Source organism: Moschus berezovskii, chromosome 15, assembly GCF_049115385.1.
Source record: "Moschus berezovskii isolate FMDL1 chromosome 15, NW_MosBer_1.0, whole genome shotgun sequence".
Lineage (NCBI taxonomy): Eukaryota > Metazoa > Chordata > Mammalia > Artiodactyla > Moschidae > Moschus > Moschus berezovskii.
Genome location: NC_142474.1, coordinates 78,433,292 through 78,450,811, shown reverse-complemented (window position 1 = coordinate 78,450,811; position 17,520 = coordinate 78,433,292). Strand labels below are relative to the sequence as shown.

Sequence of the window (17,520 nt, the reverse complement as noted above, 5' to 3'; positions counted from 1 at the left end):
TAGAATGGACTGGTTGGATCTCCTTGTGGTACAAGGGACTCTCAAGAGTCTTGTCCAACACCACAGTTCAAAAGCATCAATTCTTCGGCGATCAGCTTTCTTCACAGTCCAACTCTTACATCCATACATGACCACGGGAAAAACCAAGGTCCTTGACTAGACGGACCTTGGTTGGCAAAGTAATGTCTCTGCTTTTTAATATACTATCTAGGTTGGTCATAACTTTCCTTCCAAGGAGTAAGCGTCTTTTAATTTCATGGCTGCAATCAGCATCTGCAGTGATTTTGGAGCCCCAAAAAATAAAGTCTGACACAGTTTCCACTGTTTTTCCATCTATTTCCCATGAAGTGATGGGACCAGATGCCATGATCTTTGTTTTCTGAATGTTGAGCTTCAAGCCAACCTTTTCACTCTCCTCTCTCACTTTCATCAAGAGGCTTTTGAGTTCCTCTTCACTTTCTGCCATAAGGGTAGTGTCATCTGCATATCTGAGGTTATTGATATTTCTCCCAGCAATCTTGATTCCAGCTTGTGCTTCTTCCAGCCCAGCGTTCCTCATGATGTACTCTGCATATAAGTTAAATAAGCAAGGTGACAATATACAGCCTTGACGTACTCCTTTTCCTATGTGGAATCAGTCTGTTGTTCCATGTACAGTTCTGACTGTTGCTTCCTGACCTGCATACAGGGTTCTCAAGAGGCAGGTTAGGTGGTCTGGGATTCCCATCTCTTTCAGAATGTTCCACAGTTTATCGTGATCCACACAGTCAAAGGCTTTGGCATAGTCAATGAAGCAGAAATAGATGTTTTTCTGGAACTTTCTTGCTTTCTCCATGATCCAGCAGATGTTGGCAATTTGATCTCTTGTGCCTCTGCCTTTTCTAAAACCTGCTTGAACATCTGGGAGTTCACAGTTCACATATTGCTGAAGCCTGGCTTGGAGAATTTTGAGCATGACTTTACTAGCATGTGAGATGAGTGCAATTGTGCGGTAGTTTGAGCATTCTTTGGCATTGCCTTTCTTTGGGATTGGAATGAAGTAAACAGTTTCAAATATGACTTTCTGGTTTATTATTATAATAATTGATAGCTTATCTTTTTTATCCCCCTGCCTTTTTTTTACTTTTTGGCTGCACTAAGCAGCATGTAAGATTTTGGTTCCCTAATCAGGGATCAACCCATGCTCCCTGCAGTGAAAGCATGGAATCTTAAGCACTGGACAGCCAGAGAAGTCCCTTTCCCTTTCTTTACTACAAAAAGTTTGTAAATCTTTCTCTCAGATTCTTTAAATGTTAACAGTTAACAAAACTGATATAAAATATATACATACATATGCATATATATATATATATATATTTGACCCTGGAAGAACATGTGATTGAACTCTGTGTATTGCCTGGTGGCTCAGTGGTAAACAATCTGTCTGCAATGCAGGAAGCTGGGGTTCAATCCCTGGGTTAGGAAGATCCCCTGAAGAAGGAAATGGCAACCCACTCCAGTATTCTTGCCTGGGAAATCCCATGGACAGAGGAGCCTGGAGGACTACAGTCCATGGGGTCACAAGAGTCGAACATGCCTTACTGACTAAACAACAATACCAACCCAGTATTGCATGATCCACAGTTAGTTGAAGCTGCAGATTTGGAACCATGGATACAGAGGAACCAAAGATACGGAGGGCTGATTGCAAATTCTATGTGGATTTTTGACTGTGCCAAAGCTGAGTGCCCCAATTCCCACACTGTATTGTTCAAGAATCATGATATATGAATATATGTATGATATTCTTCGATTTCTACCATAAAGAATATGATAGAAGCATATATATATATATATATATATATATATCAGTTCAGTTCAGTTCAGTCGCTCAGTCGTGTCTGACTCTTTGCGACCCCATGAATCACAGCACACCAGGCCTCCCTGTCCATCACCAACTCCTGGAATTTTTTCAAACTCATGTCCATTGAGTTGGTGATGCCATCCAGCCATCTCATTCTCTGTCGTCCCCTTCTCCTCCTGCCCCCAATATATATATATATATAATATATATATATATAAAAAACAGTGATAGTATGTATTTCCTCTAAATTATTTGAAAATAAGTTAAGACAGACATGATGCTTCTTTACCCCTAAATATTTTGGTGTGTATTTCCAAAATCAAGGCTTACATAATCAACCATACAATTATTAAAAATTAGGAAATTAACTTTACAATACTATCACCTGATCAATCTCAAACTGTACAATGTGGCAGCCATTAGCGACATGTGACTATTTATACTTAAATTTAAGCTAATTAAGATGAAGCATCTTTGCATGAAATGTTCCCTTGGAATCTGTAATTTTCTTGAAGAGATCTCTTGTTTTTCCTATTCTGTTGTTTTCCTCTATTTCTTTGCATTGATCACTGAGGAAGGCTATCTTATCTCTCCTTGCTATTCTTTGGAACTCTGCATTCAAATGCTTATATCTTTCCTTTTCTCCTTTGCTTTTCGCTTCTCTTCTTTTCACAGCTATTTGTAAGGCCTCCTCAGACAGCCATTTTGCTTTTTTGCATTTCTTTTCCATGGGGATGGTCTTGGTCCCTGTCTCCTGTACAATGTCACGAACCTCCGTCCAGAGTTCATCAGGCACTCTATCTACCAGATCTAGTCCCTTAAATCTATTTCTCACTTCCACTGTATAATCATAAGGGATTTGATTCAGGTCATATCTGAATGGTCTAGTGGTTTTCCCTACTTTCTTCAATTTAAGTCTGAATTTGGCAATAAGGAGTTCATGATCTGAGCCACAGTCAGCTCCTGGTCTTGTTTTTGCTAACTGTATAGAGTTTCTCCATCATTGGCTGCAAAGAATATAATCAATCTGATTTCGGTGTTGACCATCTGGTGATGTCCATGTGTAGAGTCTTCTCTTGTGTTGTTGGAAGAGGGTGTTTGCTATGACCAGTGCATTCTCTTGACAAAACTCTATTAGCCTTTGCCCTGCTTCATTCCATGCTCCAAGGCCAAATTTGCCTGTATGCAGGTCAGGAAGCAACAGTCAGAACTGTACATGGAACGACAGACTGGTTCCAAATAGGAAAAGGGGTACGTCAAGGCTGTATTTTGTCACCCTGCTTATTTAACTTATATGCAGAGTACATCATGAGGAATGCTGGGCTGGAAGAAGCACAAGCTGGAATCAAGATTGCTGGGAGAAATATCAATAACCTCAGATATGCAGATGACACTACCCTTATGGCAGAAAGTGAAGAGGAACTCAAAAGCCTCTTGATGAAAGTGAGAGAGGAGAGTGAAAAGGTTGGCTTGAAGCTCAACATTCAGAAAACAAAGATCATGGCATCTGGTCCCATCACTTCATGGGAAATAGATGGAAAAACAGTGGAAACTGTGTCAGACTTTATTTTTTGGGGCTCCAAAATCACTGCAGATGCTGATTGCAGCCATGAAATTAAAAGACGCTTACTCCTTGGAAGGAAAGTTATGACCAACCTAGATAGTATATTAAAAAGCAGAGACATTACTTTGCCAACCAAGGTCCGTCTAGTCAAGGCTATGGTTTTTCCCGTGGTCATGTATAGATGTGAGAGTTGGACTGTGTAGAAAGCTGATCGCCGAAGAATTGATGCTTTTGAACTGTGGTGTTGGAGAAGACTCTTGAGAGTCCCTTGGACTGCAAGGAGATCCAACCAGTCCATTCTAAAGGAGATCAATCCTGGGTGTTCATTGGAAGGACTGATGCTAAAGCTGAAACTGCAATACTTTGGCCACCTCATGCGAAGAGTTGACTCACTGGAAAAGACTCTGATGCTGGGAAAGGTTGGGGGCGGGAGGAGAGGGGGACGACCGAGAATGAGATGGCTGGATGGCATCACCGACTCTGTGGACATGAGTTTGAGTGAACTCCGGGAGTTGGTGATGGACAGGGAGGCCTGGCGTACTGTGATTCATGGGGTCGCGGAGAGTCGGACACGACTGAGCGACTTAACTGAACTGAACTTAACTGAAGATGAAGCATTCAGTTCCTTGGTCACATGAGCCACATTTAAAAATGCTCAATAGCCGTATATGCCTAGAGACCATTGTATTGAATTGTGCAGAGAACATTTCCATTGTCACAGAAAGGCCCACTGGACAGTGTTGACCTATAGCTTTCAAATACTGTTTAGGATATAATTACAGATTTATAGACATAAAATAGGTATGTTTATAAGATTGTAGTCACAAGATAGTGATGATTACCTCCAATTTTTAGATTTGGAGACAAAATTAGGAAAGTGAACTGAGTCCTTGGATGTATATTAGATCAATTCTGTAGGCAAGGATTAGAGTCCAAATTATATCATTTGAAAGAGTTTTCTCTTACCATGACATCACATTCCATTTTAGAGAATGTCCATGTCTTGGGCTGGGTGCTCAGGAAGCAGAACCTGAGACAAGGTCTCATGTGCTTAAATTGATCAAGCTCTTGTTTTACTCAGGAAGAACTCCCAGAGAAATAGGAGAAGGATGGGGAAGCAGGACAGGAGAAGTGAGTCCCGGGAAGTGACAGTTTCAGCCCCAGTCCCAGCCCCAGTCTGATTCTGCGGCTCCTGTGGCATGAATGATGGCACGGGCGCTGTCCCACCTGGAAGCAAGCGAGCAGGGCTTCCGCACGCCCACACTGCCAGCCACCGGCTCCAGGCCGCGCCAGCTGACACAAGCTCCCAGCTACTTCTGGACCCCTGCTTGCAGGATGGGCAAAGCAGCACAAGTAGCCCAAAGGCGGTCCTCTGAAGAAGATCAGCAGTCACCACTGCTGGCATCAAAGCACACAGAGGCTGAGGCATGACACCCTCAGCCAGTAGAGGGTCCAGGAACGTGGGAGCAGCCCGGATAGAAACCGTGACAGAGTGTTCCACCTATTTTTATCAATAAAATGTTTCCATGAAACATCTCCCCTTTAGCCTTTTGTGTAGATAAAACTTAAAATAAATCTAGCAAGTTTGTAAATAAATGCTCATTTACTTACCCTGGCCTCTTTCCATGAGACATTTGCTTGAGCCTTTAATATCACTTGAGGAATTATGGGTGTGGTAGGTGGGGCCATCCTTGATAAGGAGCATAAAATCAAAGGGCAGGAACCATGGAAAACAGATCCAGGGAAAACCTAGTGCAAAAGAGAGAGGAATCAATCCATCTTCACCTGCCTGTCAATCCACCCAGACTAGAGAAATCCATGCAAACTAGCTCAGTAAAGAGGTCATTGTTTTTTACCACACAAGAGGGCCTCAAGATGGTAAAATCTGGTGGGGCACTTTGAAGAAGTTGGGGGACCACTGGGAACAGACTCCAACTCCTCTTTCCTTTTTTCCTCCTTTCCTACCCCAGCTCTCCAGTCCACAGGCCACGATGGCTCCAGGAGTGGATCTAGGGATACAACATCTCACTTCTGAGTTACTGACATTCTCAGCCAGGGCAGAATCCAACTGGCCCCATTCCCATGTCACATGTCTCTCTCTGCTCCAATCCCCAGGGACTGGGAAGAATGGGTCTGTCTGTGTAAAGATGGCCAGGGTTTCTGATGAAAATAAATGGGATGGCAGACTGTTTTCTCCCCCAAACTGCCAGTCCTCTGTACTCTGGAGACCCTTGACACTCTTCAGTTTGAGAAGCAGGGGTCTGATTCCCTTCTCTTGAACCAAGGCTGGAGCTGCTCTGACCAATCAACAGAATACGGCGACAGTAGTGCGATGGAAATTCCAAGGCTGCTAAGTCACGTAAAAGGTGCTATTTCTGCCTGGTGCTCACAACTCTCTCTGTCTCTCTCTGTCTCCTTCTCTCCCTATTCACACTTGGGAACCTAACCACCAGGCTGTGAGGAAACCCAGGTCCCATTGAAAGGTCAGATGTTGATGCTCCCCCCAACAGTTCCACCTAAGGCCCTGCGACTAGCATCCACCACAGGACACCGTTATAGGACCTCCAGTCCAGCATTCAAGCTGCTCCAAAGAACCCTGAATCGAGTAGAGGTGAGCTATTCCCACCAAACCCTGCATGAATTACTGATTTACAAGCTAAACAAATATTGTTATTAATGAATATTTTTGCTGCTGCTGGTTTGAGTCATTCGTTTGTGGGGAATCTGTTGCACAGTCATAGTACCTGGTTTCAATGAGCTTCAGCATTTCCATCTTGTCCCTCACTGGACTCATCCCTCATCTGGATTTCTGATGACCTTCATGCTCCAATTCCCTTGTCTGGTCTCCTCACCTCACTGCCAACCAAGCCCAGCATGGCGCTGAGGAGTTGCAGAAGAGCAGTGTCTCCTTATTACATGGTTTCTATTCTTTTGAGGAGGATTTAGGATCCTCACTGCCCTCCCATAGCATGCACGATGGGAAATAAAAATACCACTATGTATACTTTAAGTAAAGAGTGTGAAGAATAGTCAAAGATGAAGCCATTCACCTTGGCCAGGTGTAGGATATGGAGTTTTTATATCCATTTGTTGGCATGACAAAATATATAAGGGAAAAATCTGTATTTGTTCAAATATACTACTGTGCAGAACCACTGAGATGTTGTTCCTCCTTGAATCCATCCTGATCCAAGACCTGTGGATTCCAAAGTGCCAGAAGTTATCTCATACATCGTTCTGGAGTGACACCTCCTGACCCATCACACTGCAGGGAAGCTGGTGAGATGTGGGTCTTTTCTTATTATTTTGGCAAATGGTAGCATCCTGGACCTCATATTACTTCAGTTTTAAAACATCATTAAGGGACTTTCTTGGTAGTCCAGTGGTTAAGAATCTACATGCCAATGCAGGGGACATGGTTTCTATCCCTGGTCTGGGAAGATTCTACATGCCATGGAGCAACCAAGGCTGTGTGCTACAAAAAATAACCCCACATACCCCCAGTACTGAAGCCTACATGCCTAGAGCCCATGCTCTGCATCAAGAGAAGCCACTGCAATGAGATGCCCTCAGACAACTAGAGAGTGGCCTCTACTCGAAGCAACTAGAGAAAGCCCACGCACAGCAATGAAAAGCCAGCACAGCCAAAAATAGAAAAATTAATTAAAAAAAAAAATCATTAACTCATTAACCAATGGGGTTTAAGTGGGACAGGTAGCATTGTCCAGTGCAGTGGTTCTCCGAGTGTGACAGCTGGACCAGCAGGGTCAGCCTCACATGAGAACTTGCTAGAAATGCAAATCCCTGGACCCATCCAGAACTACTGGATTGGAAACTCTAGAAATGGGCCCAGAAATCTGTGTTTCATGAGGCGTTTCTGATGCACTTTAAAACTTGAGAACCACTGGGTCTGCTCAGGTCCAGTCAGAAATCACACCAGACTGTAGACAGAATATAATAGAAGGAATTGTTAATCAGGTGTAAAGTTCCAACTAAGAACTGAAGAGACAGAAACGGAATGTCAGAGTCTCAAGGAGACAGAAGCTGGAGGAAGCAGCCTGCCCTCCCAGGGCTGGGGAAACAAAGGTAAGAGGTTTGAATTATTAAAATGTAGTTGGAGGAGAAGAGGGGCCCTGCGAAACCGAGAAGGGGCCACTGAAAAGGATCAGGGCTCAGCCACTCCAGAGGGCGACACCCAGGCTTCTGAGGAGGGACCCTGGCGACTGGTACCTAGCGCCTGAGGGGGTGTGAGCAAGCTGACGCTGCGGATGGAAAATAAACCACAAACTGCAATTAACTCCTGCTGCTAGAGAATAAAGGATACTCCGGTGATGCCCATCCAAACAGAAAGCTCGGACTGCCTCCTCCAACCTTGTCGTCTCAATCCAGCACCCCCAATGGGCAGCAGCTGCAAAGCTAAACCAGGACTCACAGGATCTGAGCCCCAGAATCACAGAGTATACAGGGAGAGCTGAGAGCTGAGAGATAATAGCCTAACAACTATCAAGTTTATTTGGAGCTATTGTTTCCAAGGAGTCTTTTGTGGTCTCAGGACACACATCTCACTTGGGACAGGCTGCCCACTGCCTAGAAATCTGATGCCCACTGTACACTGAGTTCTGGGTGGTGACTCACTGACATACGTGTGTGTTTTGGCGGGGGTTGCGGGGGGGGGGGTGTTCAGAAATAACAGGGTGCATTTTTGTTGGCCTTTCATTGCAAAATGGCCAGGAATGCTTTCCCCCGCTGTAGGGGATGAAGGCTAGAGAAGGAAGACTTTAAGGGGGCAGCTGAAAGAGCAGAGATTCTGGGTGAGGGGAAAGAACTGAAGGGTACTGCAAACTCAGAGCCTTCTGATGCTTCTGAGAATGAAATGTACAGCAGCGCTGTCTGCTACTGTCTTCCTGGAACATCAACATCCCCGATGAATGATACCTCCTTGGATTTCCAAGTGCTAGCACAGGCCCAGCAGGCATGTTCTGCAGCTCTTTCAGAGAGCTGTCTCCTGGGCTTTAAGAGGAGAAGGTGGTCTGTCCCGGAGGCCTCCTCTGACGGCTGGCAGCCCCAACCCCAGCCCCTACTGCACAGGTCCTATCAGTCCCCTGCCACTGTCAGGTGGCCCTGCCACAGTGGCTGAGACAGGTCTCTAGCTCTTTCAGGAAAGAGGGCATGATGCTCAGTGAAGAAAGAACATGCAAACTTTCAATGTAATTGAAAAGAAATTTTGAGGGAGAAGGAAATAAATCACCTGTTGGGCAGTGGAAAGTCACGAGAACTATTTCATGAGGGTCATGGATAGCTGGAGATCCCTTTGTATTTCTCAGGCAGCTCTAGCCCAGCTTCGACCATTTCTCAGGAAACCCCAAGATAGTACCTTGGGAATGCTGGTAATAAGATGCTTTTTACAGGAAGAAAATGAAGGTAAAAAGAAGATACATTGTTCACTGTACTTGGGTCACACTTCCTTGGCAGTTCCTAGAATGAAAGCTTTTCCTAATGTTTGAGATTGATACCTACTCTGAAACTTATCCTTAATGTACTGATTCCATGTAGAGCAACTGCTCTGAATCAAAATAAATTTAAAAGATTTATCACAAGGAAAGCCAACTTCTCATACCTCTTTGTAGAAAGGAAACAATCAAACTATTACAGTTTGACATATCATCCAGCTTCAGAAGCCTCGCTATGGAGTAGATGAAGCTCAAGTGCTTTATCCTGGCACTCAAGGCCATCGAGAGTCTGGCCACACCATTGTCTCTCACTAACCCCAAACTTCTGTCACCTAAACACATTTTGATGTTCATAGGCTTAAATTTATGTTCACAGACTTTCTTCCAACTTATACATCTTATCTCTTTATCAAAATCCAACTCAACTTTCCAGCCACACTTGTTTGGTGAGACTCCCTCCAGTTAAACACTTCATCTGTAGCCTCTTCCCTCTTCTGTACTACTCAGCACCAACTTGCTCCTATGATGACTCGCATTCCATGTGTCTTGGCTCCACAGTGAAAATGTGAGATACAAAGGCAAGAGCCATGCTTTATACAGCCCCCTGCAGGAGACCCCAGTTCGATTCCTGGGTCTGGAAGATCTGCTGGAGAAGGGATAGGCTACCCACTCCAGTATTCTTGGGCTTCCCTTGTGGCTCAGCTGGTAAAGAATCTGCCTGCAGTGCGGGAGACCTGGGTTCCATCCCTGGGTTTGGAAGATCCCTTGGAGGAGGGAAAAATTTACCTACTCCAGTATTCTGGCCTGGAGGATTCCATGGACTGTATAGTCCATGGGGTTGCAAAGAGTCAGACACGACTGAGCGACTTTCACTTTCACTGAACACCTAAGACATTTTCAACTGGGAGCATAAATGTGAATGCATATGCCAGAATTCTTGGTGGCAAACACTAGAAACTGCCAAATATATATATAAGGTACCTAAGAAACTAACAAAAAATATGCAAATATTTCATAGACAAATGAATTATTGAAGGGCATTAATAAATAAATTTAATACTCAAAGTATTATACCATGTTCATGGATAGAAAGCCAAAATCATAAAAATGTTAATCAGCAAATTAAAATATAATTTTAATGTAATTGCAATAAAAATGTCTGTATGGTTTTTTATGAACCTTAATAATCAGATTATAGAATCTACACAGAGGAGCAAAGGCCCAATTACAGCCAGGTCAGTTTTTAAAGAGAATGAGGGTGAATGGAGGGAGAAACTCATTTCCCAAATATTCAATATTTGTATCAATATGTACAGGGATGGTGATGAATATAGTGTAGTATTGGTACAAAGATAAAAATAAATAGAACAGAATAGAGACTCTTGAAACAGTCCCATTCATACATGAAAAGGTGACAGGTAATAGATGAGGAACCATAGTTTATTAAGCAAACAATGGACTATGTATTTATGTTGCAGGTGGGACAGCTCATTATACATAAAATTAGGTCCCGGCTCTATGCCACACACAAAAGTCTATTCGGGTGGTCTAAAGGCCTAATGGGGACAATACAGGAGAGTCTGTTATGATTTGAGGGTAAAGTTCTCAACAATATACCAAAAACAAAACAAAAAACTCACAAATCACAAAGATAGAGATGAATAAATTCAACAACATTCAATGTTAACATTTCTGTTTATTAAAAGACACCAAGGCTTCCCTGTCAGTTAAGTGGCAAAGAATCTGCCTGCCAATATAGGAGACACGGGTTCAATCTCTGGTCTGGGAAGATTCTACATGATGTGGAACAAGAAAGCCTGTGTACCACAACTACTAAGCCTGTGCTCTGGAGCCTCGGAACCACAACTGACCGAGCCCACCACTGCAAATACGGACGCCTGTGCGCCCTAAAGCCTGTGCTCCCCAACAAGAGAAGCCACCGCAAGGAATCCTCACACTGCAGCTAGAGAGCAGCCTGCTCGCTGCAACCAGAGAAAAGCCCACACAGCAACGAAAACCCAGCACAGCCCAAAACAAAACAAATAAATAGAATTATATATATATAAAACACACCATTAAAAAATAAACTCAAGCCACAGACTGGAAGAGGGTAACTGCACTGCTTGTCATGCATCGTAAAGAATCACTGTCTGGAAGAGGGACTTCACTCCCACAAACAGGCAAGAGAAAGACCAACAACTCAAAAGAGGGGAAAATGGGCAAAAGGTGTGCTCACTGAAGAGGAAATTCAGATGTCCAATTGTCATCTAGAAAGGGAATCAGTTCCACAAGTAGTCAGGAAAGTGCAAGCTGAAACAAAGTACAGCTTTCCAGTCATTGAATTTGGTAAAAACAATAAATGAATAAGTATGATATCATTGTTAGGGAAAGTATGAAACAACAGGACACAGAATTATTGTTACACAGTGGCAGGGTTGGAACGGAGGCAACCACCCTGGAGAGCAACTTGGCACCAGCCAATATGTTGGAAGATACTATAAACATGCAGGGACTCGTAGTTCCACTCTGAGGACTAGACCTCAGGCAGTGCTCCCAGGGGAAGCTAATATTGCCTCGTTCCCCTTTCCAAACGGAGGTAGGAAATGAGCTAGAACCTCAACTAAACATACACTTAACACTCCAAGGTCCTTTAAAGAGGATTCAAACTTCACCAACCATTTATTCTGGGACTTTCCAGGTGGCGCTAGTGGTAAAGAACCCACCTGCCAATGCAGGAGACATAAGAGACACAGTTTCACTCCCTAGGTTAGAAAGATCCCCTGGAGAAGGAAATAGCAACCCACTTCAGTATTCTTGCCTGGAGAATTCCATGGACAGAGGAGCCTGATGGGTTACAGTCCATGGGGTCACAAAGAGCTGTACATGACTGAAGTGACTTGCTGCTGCTGCTAAGTCGCTTCAGTCGTGTCCGACTCTGTGCGACCCCATAGACGGCAGCCCACCAGGCTCCGCTGTCCCTGGGATTCTCCAGGCAAGAACACTGGAGTGGGTTGCCATTTCCTTTTCCAATGCGTGAAAGTGAAAAGTGACAGTGAAGTCGCTCAGTCGTGTCTGACTCTTAGTGACCCCATGGACTGCAGCCCACCAGGCTCCTCCATCCATGGGATTTTCCAGGCTAGAGTACTGGAGTGGGGTGCCATTGCCTTCCCTGACTGAAGTGATTTAGGACATAGTAACTAAGTGTCAGTCGCTCAGTTGTGTCTGACTCTTTACGACCCCATGGACTACAGCCCACCAGCTCCTCTGCCCATGGAGTTCTCCAGGCGAGGATACTGGAGTGGGTTGCCATTGCCTTCTCCTGGGGATCTTCCTGACCCAGGGATTGAACCCAGGTCTCTTGCATTGCAGGCAGGTTCTTTACTGACTGAGCCACACACGTAGCACAAGCATTTGTTCCAATGGTTCTCAAAAAGCAGGTGCTTAACACTGACAGTTACTTCGACATTTAAATTGTGAGTGATAGCAACCAATAAAAGTCTGTGTCTTTGGTAGCCACTCAGCACCTCACTATCAGAACACAGACAGGATTTTAAAGGAGCTTAGTTTCCAAAGATAAAGTGTCCTAAGACTGGTTTTGCAGCTTGCCACCTATGATCCAGCTGAGACTTTGACCCAAATCCATTTTAACGCCCCGGGAAAGGATAGCCTCTGAATGAGGATGTCGTCGGGTCGACCATTTTAAATCTGCAACTCACCTGGGAACTTTTAACTAGAACCAGGTCTGCCAGAGTGAAAAGGCCAATTTTTGATATGGAAGGCTCAGAGCCCACTACGATTCGGGTTCTACCTTTACAACCAGAACGGATTCGTTATTCCGTCCACTTTATACCAAGAAAGAGGGAGACCAAGGCAAAGCAAAAGGTAGGCTCGGCAAGGTTTCCAGCAAGGGGGCCTGTCTTTTGTCCGTTGCTTTTAGTGGCTTTCAATCTGACCTATCAAAGGTATACCCTCGGCTCCAAAAAATGGGGAAAGAAACTATAGCTTTGTGTTCCCAATTCATGTATCTCGGCCTGCAATCTTGCATTCAATTTCGGTGTAATTTGAAGAGGCCTATTCTTTTACAGAAAGGTTCCTCTTCCCCCCAGGCTTGTTTGTTATTTTTTGTGTTTCTGCATCACTTGTAGACTCTGCTTTGATCTGCATTCCTCCTGGATGTGGGGTTTCCTTTTCGGCTACCAAAAGGAAAGCTGGTTTGTTTGAAAATCTGTTTATTTGGATTTTTTTTTTTTTCTGCTACCCTAAAGTCCCTATCTTTATCAGGATGCGCAGAGCTCCGTGTCTGCCCAGCTCAAACATCACTCATTCTCCCTAAGGAAAAAGCAACTTGGAAATCATACAGCTTGCCCGGTTGTCTCTGGAATATTCTGGGAAAGAATATTCAGCGTTTAGAGGTTTCAGTTTAGAGCTTAAGAGAAGTGATTCTTGATCAGATATATTTAATCAGCAGTGGATCTTTCAGGTTTAGATTGAGGGGAAAAAAGTTTCCTCTCTCATTATTGCTCAACTAGGAATTTTCTCAGCAAGCCCCGGTAAGAACCTACACCATCCTCAGAGCAAGAAAATCCAGGACAGGGTGGCATTGCTCTCCCGATGTAGGCTGACATGGCTGTGTGGACCCAGGAAAAGAGAAAGTCAAAGTCACAGAAAAGTGATGCTATCTCTGTGTCACAGTCTCCAGAATAATTTCCTTTCAAAAGAACAGTCAACACCTGACTCATGTATGGCTACTAGGCTGCAACTCACATCCAGGCTCTGATTAGTGAACACTGGCTACATGAAAATTCTTGGTCACCTTAGGCCCCCTCGGGAAAAAGGAGCCACGGTCACAGGATTAGGGATGCCTTCCATGGCGTGGACGGATGTGGCACACTTAGAGCATCATCAGTGAAGGCATCCAAAGGTACCATGTCAGTATCAGATCTTTGTCTTTGATGTGTGTGTCTGCGGGATGGTGGAGGTGGACCACTTATTGGGGGCAGGACATGGGTTCCTTCAACCAATCCCATGGTTTACTGCTTATGACCTATAAATGAGTTTGGCTCTCAACCAACATTTCTTCCTAGGGACAGTTCTTCGGAAGACTGAAGCAGTCTACAGACAAAACACGGGGAGGAAATCAAGGCTGTCTGAACAGGGAAGACAAGAGACAGTCTCCTACATCCTCCAAACGCCTCTTTGATGGGGAAACAGGATGTGTTCCCCAAAGAGCTTAGGAGACAGTCACCTCACTGGATGGCAGCAGCCGGGACCCTCTTTTAGGAAGGTTAGCCAGCAGGATTCAATCTGAGAGTCCAAACAAACTTAGGGAAACAATAGGCAGGACCAGGAAGGAATGGGAATTATTTGTCTGTTTTTAATAGAATCCTGACTTCAAATTACAGCTTTGCTCTAGGAAAAAAAAAAAAAAATCACAGTTTTCTTTAAAGTTACACATGAACAGTTTCTGGCTTCAAAAGACGGAGATCAAAATAAACTCCAGTTGTTGCCTAAGAATCACCTCCTTTCGTGGAGACACTGGGCCTCACTCCATTTAGGGCCACCTTGGGATGGGTGGTGAGTCTACCAAATGAGAACGGTTAAGTAAAATGACTCCACACAGAGACTGCTCAGCTATTCAAGCAGTGACAAACCCCAAATAGGAATTAAGAGGACTTGTTTACACCAGACTCTGGACTGTTCTGATTTCTCAGCTCGGCCATCACTGGGGAACCTTTGAGGCTCTGAGAGGCAGCAGAAACTTACACCCCCCTTCAGTTACCAAAGCTAAGAAGTCCACGTGTTTGAAAAAACCAGGACTGTCAATCCAGATGTCTTTGTTTTAACAGAACATCGAGATTAGACTTTGCTCCTTCAAAAAAGAGATTCTGTTCACATTTTAAGTGTTATTTGTGAAGTCCAGAAAGAAAGTGGGGTGGGGTCAAACTGAATTGAGGATTTCATTCTGGCAGATCCAGAAGAAACAAAAGGATCCCCTGCGGAAAATTTTGGTTTTGAGATTCAAACTGCAAAGGAAATTCATCAGAGTGGACAAAATTGTCTAGACGTTCATTAAGAGGAGAAGCCTGCCTTCTTCCCAGCATCCCCCAGCTGTAAAAAAAAAAAAAGTATATTACACCAAAGCATCGTTGGCATACAGATTCTAGATTTACAAAATGTCACATCCTCATCTTATCCTTCATGTCTCGCGGCCCAAAATGGGACCCAGTAAGAAATGGCAGCTCTTCTTGGAAGAACTTGACATCACACGCTCTGGTTTACGAAAATTCTCCTCTAAAAGGGTCAACGTTTGAGTCCTATTAATAAGCTTGCCCCGAGAAGCCCTACATGAGGCCAGAATCCCAACCCACAGTGCCTGGATAACTGACTAATATCCACTTGCCCCATCCACCCCCAACCCAGCTGGTAAGCAAAAGCACATACTCAAAACTCCGAGAGGGGCTGGGGCAGGCTGTGCAAAGCATGGACCTTGGCCCAGCAGCAGGAGCATCTAGAAGCTTGTTAGAAAGCAGCTTCTCAGGCCCCACCCCTGCTGTGTTACATGTGCATTGCTGTGGGCGAAAGAAGCGAATCTGTTCAACAACTTTATTTATTGGCTGCACTGGGTCTTAGCTGCAATGCGCAGGATCTAGTTCCCTGACCAGAGATGGAACCCAGCTCCCTGGAGGCACAAAGTCTTAACCACTGGGCAACCAGGGATGTCCCTATTTAACAATTTTTCAAAGCAATTCTTCTGTACATTTGACTGTGAGAAGCACCCCACTTGGGAGCTCTTAGGGAGCTGTTTGGCAGCTGACAGGTCAGCCCTGCAGGGCTTTCTAAACGGAGTAAGGGCTCAGCAGAGGGCAGGGAGCAGAGCCTCCCAGAGGGGGCTGGGAGCATCCACGCCCCTGCCTGAAAAGGGGCTTCAGAGTCAGCCACAGCTCTTTAGGATGAGGAACTTCACACACCCACCCAGCAGCGTGTGTGAAGTGGCTGCAGCCGTGTCCAACAGGGAGGTGTTCAATTCGATCTCTAGTGAACTCCGGACCCTTCCTGCCAGCCTTCTCATGTTTCCGGTGGCCACACAAAAGAAGTGCAGGTTCAAGACCGGAAACCTCGACAAGCCCTCTCACGTGAGAGTGGGCTCTTCACTGGCCTCAAGTGGGGCCTCTCTGGACTCACACACACACACACACACACTCTCACACACAAACTCTCAAACACACACACACTCGCACTTTCACACATACTCACACACACACTCTCATACTCTCACACTCGCACATACACACACTCTCACGCACACATACACTCGCACACACACATACACATATACACTCTCACACATTCACACACACTCACACACACTCGCACTTTCACACACACTCGCAGACACACACACACTCACTCTCACACACACATACACTCGCACACACACACACACATATACATTCTCACACAGTCACACACACACACACTCGCACTTTCACACATACACTCACATACACTCGCACGCACACAGACACACACTCACACACTCGCACACACACATATACATTCTCACACTCATACACACACACTCGCACTTTCACACATACACTCACAAACACACTCGCACGCACACACTCACACACTCGCACACACACATATACATTCTCACACAGTCACACACACACTCGCACTTTCACACATACACTCACAAACACACTCGCACGCACACACACACTCACACTCACACGCACACTCGCACGCACACACACACGCACACTCACACGCACACTCGCACACACACACACACACACGCCTCCCAACGGCCGTCGCACACCCAGTGTCTCCCCGCCCTCCTCCCCGGGTGCGCTCACTGGGGCCCAGGACGCGCCCCTGTTGCTGACGGGCCGAGCCCCCCACCCACTCTGCTGCTGCGCCTCTAGAGTCAGGCTCCGTGCACAGGCCGGTGTTACTGCTCCTCTAGACGCTGCACTTTCAACTCAAACCGACCCGACAAGTTCTTCATGGCACAATTACTTCGTCACCCCCAGCCTCTAGCCCTGGTTACATTCTAGCCTCTTCTCTGAAAGTGCGACCAACACAGACCTCCTCAGAGAGAAGCAGCTGGTCAGAGCGCAAAGGTAGCCGGCAGGGCGTCTTGATTCATTCTTTTTCGTTCCCCGCTGACCGCACTGGGTCCTGCTTGCGCACGCGGCCTCCTCTGTGGCTGGGAGCAGGGTCCCGCTTCCCCTTGGGGTGAGGGCTGCCCGCCGCGGCTTCTCCTGTTGCGGAGCGCAGGCCCCACACGGGGCTTCAGCAGCTGCAGCTCGGGGCTCCGGGGCGCGGGCTCGGGAGCTGTGGCTCGCGGGGCTAGCTGCTCTGAGGCACGCGGGAGCTTCCTGGACCAGGGATCGAACCACGTGTCCTCTGCATTGTCAGGCAAATTCTTAACCACTGGACCACCAGGAAAGCCACAGGTGTCTCTCCTGAAGAGTTCCGTCAGTCTTAGCTTCTGGAGTTTTTAACATTTTTTAGTTCCCATGTCTCATCCTCTCCCACCCCTGGACTTTGGTCTCCACCCCACACCCTGTGCATGATGATAACCGTAAATGCAGCTAAAACACACGAGAAGTTTCCCACATGCTCACTATTTTACATACATTATTTCAGTTTCC

The 17,520-nt window shown here is 45.6% G+C and overlaps 1 pseudogene; it reads left to right on the top strand.

The window, feature by feature from the left end:
* The first annotated feature begins 4,613 nt into the window (after nucleotides 1-4,613).
* LOC148775493 (uncharacterized) overlaps nucleotides 4,614-17,520 on the top strand; it is a 30,290-nt pseudogene continuing 17,383 nt past the window's right edge.